We start from the raw sequence: 5,161 nt of genomic DNA on the forward strand, positions 1-5,161 counted from the left end.
GGATCCGGGACGGGGGGGGATCCGGGACGGGACGGGGATCCGGGACGGGGGGATCCGGGACGGGACGGGGATCCGGGGACGGGGGGGGGATCCGGGACGGGACGGGGATCCGGGACGGGGGGGATCCGGGACGGGACGGGGATCCGGGACGGGGGGGATCCGGGACGGGGGGGATCCGGGACGGGACGGGGATCCGGACGGGGGGATCCGGGACGGGGGGTCCGGGACGGGACGGATCCGGGACGGGGGTGATCCGGGACGGGGGGGGATCCGGGACGGGGGGATCCGGGACGGGGGGGAATCCGGGACGGGGGGGGATCCGGGACAGGGGGGGGATCCGGGACGGGGGGGATCCGGGACGGGGGGGACCCGGGGACGGGGGGGGATCCGGGACAGGGGGGGGATCCGGGACGGGGGGGATCCGGGACGGGGGGGGGGATCCGGGACGGGGGGGGGATCCGGGACGGGGGGGGGATCCGGGACAGGGGGGGGATCGGACGGGGGGGATCCGGGACGGGACGGGGGGGGATCCGGGACGGGGGGGGGGGGGAGATCGGGATGGGGGGGGGTCCGGGACGGGGGGGAATCCGGGACGGGGGGGGATCCGGGACAGGGGGGGGGATCCGGGACGGGGGGGGATCCGGGACGGGGGGGATCCGGGACGGGGGGGATCCGGGACGGGGGGGGATCCGGGACGGGGGGGATCCGGGACGGGGGGGATCCGGGACTTGGTCGGGGGGGATCCGGACGGGGGGGGATCGGGCGGGGGGCCGGAGGGGGGGATCGGGAGGGGGGGGATCCGGGACGGGGGGGATCCGGGACGGGGGGGATCCGGGACGGGGGGGATCCGGGACGGGGGGGATCCGGGACGGGGGGGATCCGGGACGGGGGGGATCCGGGACGGGGGGATCCGGGACGGGGGGAATCCGGGATGGGGGGGGATCCGGGACGTGGGGGATCCGGGACGGGGGGGGATCCGGGACGGGGGGGGATCCGGGACGGGGGGGATCCGGGACGGGGGGGGATCCGGGACGGGGGGGATCCGGGACGGGGGGTTGCTCCGGGGAAGTCCCCGCGCCCCCTCCCCCCCCGGCGCGCTCCCCACCCTGATGGACTTGGGGGGCAGTTGTTGGTGGAACTGGGGTTGTTGTTGTAATTGTTTGTTTGTGGTTCCCTCCCCCCCGTGACCCCTGGCCCCTCCCCCGTGACCCCCAACCCCTGCCCCCGTGACCCCTAACCCCCCCGCCCACCCAAACCTCCCCCCCCTCCCCCCTCACCTGCCTTCCTCCTCCCGCCGCCGCCAACCGCCGCCAGGCGCTGAAGCCGCCGCCGAGCCGACCGGAGCGTCCTCCAACTGTCCCACAATGCCCCGCGCGCGGCGCCGGCCCCGCCCCCTCCTCCCTCAGCCCGACCCAGCGTGAGCGGTCCTCCAACTGTCCACAATGCCCGCGCGCGGCGCCGGCCCCGCCCCCTCCTCCCTCAGTCCGGCCCAGCGTGAGCAGGTCCTCCAATTGTCCACAATGCCCCGCGCGCGGCGCCGGCCCCGCCCCCTCCTCCCTCAGCCCGGCCCAGCGTGAGCAGGTCCTCCAACTGTCCACAATGCCCCGCGCGCGGCGCCGGCCCCGCCCCCTCCTCCCTCAGCCCGACCCAGCGTGAGCGGTCCTCCAACTGTCCACAATGCCCCGCGCGCGGCGCCGACCCCGCCCCCTCCTCCCTCAGCCCGGCCCAGCGTGAGCAGGTCCTCCAATTGTCCACAATGCCCCGCGCGCGGCGCCGGCCCCGCCCCCTCCTCCCTCAGCCCGGCCCAGCGTGAGCAGGTCCTCCAATTGTCCACAATGCCCCGCGCGCGGCGCCGGCCCCGCCCCCTCCACCCGCAGCCCCACCCAGCGTGAGCAGGTCCTCCAATTGTCCACAATGCCCCGCGCGCGGCGCCGGCCCGCCCCCTCCTCCAACAGCCCCACCCAGCGTGAACAGGTCCTCCACTGTCCGCAATGCCCCCGCGCGCGGCGCCGGCCCCGCCCCCTCCTCCAACAGCCCCACCCAGCGTGAACTGGTCCTCCAAGTGTCCACAATGCCCCGCGCGCGCGGCCGGCCCCGCCCCCTCCTCCAACAGCCCCACCCAGCGTGAACAGGTCCTCCAATTGTCCACAATGCCCCGCGCGCGGGCGCCGGCCCCGCCCCCCTCCTCGTTCTGTCAATCTCAGTGACTGCGCCCTCCCCCCAACCCGCCGCGCATGCTCCGCTCTCCTCCTTCCCCCCCCCTCCGCCGACAGATCAACGGCCGGCACAGCGCCTGCGCACATACTCTCACCCCGGCTGCTGCCGGCACCTGCGCCTGCGCCCCTCACGCTTCCCGGCCAGCCCGCTGCCGACAGCCGCGCCTGCGCTCTCGCTCCCCAGAGTCCAGGCGCGGCGGCAATTCCCCCCTCCAGCCTCCGGGTGGCGCTGTCTGGCGCAACCGCCCTCCCCTCACTAATGATGGCGGAGCCCCTCCCCCTCACTCACCCCACCCCCTCCTGACCGGAAGGTGGGGGGGGGGGCCGCAAGGAACCCCCACCCCCCCCCCCACCGGCCCACCCCCATCGCCGACCCCGCCCGAAAGCAGAGTCCGAGGACCCCGACCGGACCGCCCCCCGTCGACAGGGCGGCTCGGAGTTCCCACAATCCCGCGGGGCGCGGTCTCCCGGAGACCCCCCCCCCGGCGGCTCTCCCGGAGACCCCCCCCCCCCCCGGGCCCAGCCTCCCATCGCCGACCCCGCCCGAAAGCAGAGCCCGAGGACCCGACCGGACCGCCCCCGTCGACAGGGCCGCTCGGAGTTCCCACAATCCCGCGGGCGGCTGCGGGGCGCGGTCTCCCGGAGACCCCCCCCCCCCGGCGGCTCTCCCGGAGACCCCCCCCCTCCCCCCCCGGGCCCAGCCTCCCATCGCCGACCCCGCCCGAAAGCAGAGTCCGAGGACCCGACCGGACCGTCCCCGTCGACAGGGCCGCTCGGAGTTCCCACAATCCCGCGGGGCGCGGTCTCCCGGCCGCTCTCCAGGACCTCCAACCCCCCCCCCCCCCCCCCGGCCGGCGGGCAGCCTCCGCCCAGTCGCGGAGTCTTCCCGCCCGGGAAGGGGATCCCCGCCCAGCACCCGCCCGCCCCATTCCCGGTTCCCCCGGCACGTGGTCCCCAGCACTTGCCCGCGATGGGCTCTCGTCCGGGCGCCTCGCCCGCTCCCCGCCGCGCCCCGCAGCGCATGCAGGGGACCGTTCGGCCCATCGGGGTCTGCGTCGGCCCCTCCCCCGAGGGAGCACTCTACCCGGAGAAGGGGCACTCCCACCGTCCCCTGTCCCCGTGCTAACCACTGAGCCATCCTGCCCGCCCCGTCTGTAGGTTTGGAGATGGAATTTGACCAATCGGGACCCTTTTTCCAGCCTATTTGTAAATCCCAGCATTCAGCTCTGGTCAGATCAGTTTGTTGCAGGGTTATCTGGGGATTCGTGAGGAGTTTAACCACTTGACCCAGTCCTTCCTGTTGGGCGGGTTTTTGACTTTATTTTAAGTTAATCAAATATTGTATGTCTTGCTCCTACATTCACTGCACTGGTCCCTCACTGCGTTGTACACCATTCCTCTAATTATCCCAGGAAACAAACACACACGCAAACCGGTGCTCCACGACACCCTTCTGGGTCTTTGGATACTGTCGCATTTACAATCAGCGTGCGGCATACCAACCCGCGGAAAGACTAAACAAGGAAGGAAAACATATTAACTTGGACATCAGCTACTTAATGCTGTTGTGCTTGGGTAACTTAAACACCTCTCCCTCCCCCCCCCGCCCGGTACACCAGGTCCGAGGCCCGGTGGGCTCCTTGCGACACCCCAAATTGATCGGCTCATGGAGGAGTGTCGGCCTGGATTATGGAGCTCAAATCCTAGAGTATAGACATCTACCCCCGACAGTGCAGCGCTCCCTCAGTACTGGCACCGGGGGGAATGTCGGCCTGGATTATGGAGCTCAAATCCTAGAGTATAGACATCTACCCCCGACAGTGCAGCGCTCCCTCAGTACTGGCACCGGGGGGAGTGTGGGCCTGGATTATAGCGCTCAAATCCTAGAGTATATACATCTCCCTCCGACAGTGCAGCGCTCCCTCAGTACTGGCACCGGGGGGAGTGTGGGCCTGGATTATGGAGCTCAAATCCTAGAGTGTAGACATCTCCCTCCGACAGTGCGGCGCTCCCTCAGTACTGACACCGGGGGGAGGGTGGGCCTGGATTATGGAGCTCAAATCCTAGAGAGTAGACATCTCCCTCCGACAGTGCGGCGCTCCCTCAGTACTGGCACCGGGGGGAGTGTCGGCCTGGATTATAGCGCTTGAATCCAAGAGTATTTACATCTACCTCCGACAGTGCAGCGCTCCCTCAGTACTGGCACCGGGGGGAGTGTGGGCCTGGATTATGGAGCTCAAATCCTAGAGTATATACATCTACCTCCGACAGTGCGGCGCTCCCTCAGTACTGGCATCGGGGGGAGTGTGGGCCTGGATTATGGAGCTCAAATCCTAGAGTATAGACATCTCCCTCCGACAGTGCAGCGCTCCCTCAGTACTGGCACCGGGGGGAGTGTCGGCCTGGATTATGGAGCTCAAATCCTAGAGTATATAGACCTACCCCCGACAGTGCAGCGCTCCCTCAGTACTGGCACAGGGGGAGTGTCGGCCTGGATTATTGAGCTCAAATCCTAGAGTATAGACATCTACCTCCGACAGTGCAGCGCTCCCTCAGTAATGGCACCGGGGGGGAGTGTCGGCCTGGATTATGGAGCACAAACCCTAGAGTATAGACATCTCCCTCCGACAGTGCAGCGCTCCCTCAGTACTGACACCGGGGGGGATTGTCGGCCTGGATTATGGAGCTCAAATCCTAGAGTATAGACATCTCCCTCCGACAGTGCAGCGCTCCTTCAGTACTGACACCGGCGGGAGTGTGGACCTGGATTATGGAGCACAAATCCTAGAGTATATACGTCTACCTCCGACAGTGCAGCGTTCCCTCAGAACTGGCACCGGGGGGAGTGTTGGCCTGGATTATGGAGCTCAAATCCTAGAGAATAGACATCTACCTCCGACAGTGCGGCGCTCCCACAGTACTGGCACCGGGGGGAGTGTCGGCCT

The 5,161-nt window shown here is 69.3% G+C and overlaps 1 protein-coding gene across 1 annotated transcript in view; it reads right to left on the reverse strand.

Moving 5' to 3' along the window:
* The window catches only part of LOC140399632 (uncharacterized), a 71,599-nt gene extending 70,259 nt beyond the window's left edge, over positions 1-1,340 (reverse strand). Inside the window, exon 1 of the mRNA XM_072489169.1 lies at positions 1,278-1,340. The gene's annotated coding sequence lies outside the window, so the exon portion shown is untranslated. The remainder of the gene's footprint in view (positions 1-1,277) is intronic.
* Between the last annotated feature and the right edge of the window lie 3,821 nt (positions 1,341-5,161).

The sequence above is a fragment of the Scyliorhinus torazame genome, chromosome 23 (assembly GCF_047496885.1).
Source record: "Scyliorhinus torazame isolate Kashiwa2021f chromosome 23, sScyTor2.1, whole genome shotgun sequence".
Classification (NCBI taxonomy): domain Eukaryota; kingdom Metazoa; phylum Chordata; class Chondrichthyes; order Carcharhiniformes; family Scyliorhinidae; genus Scyliorhinus; species Scyliorhinus torazame.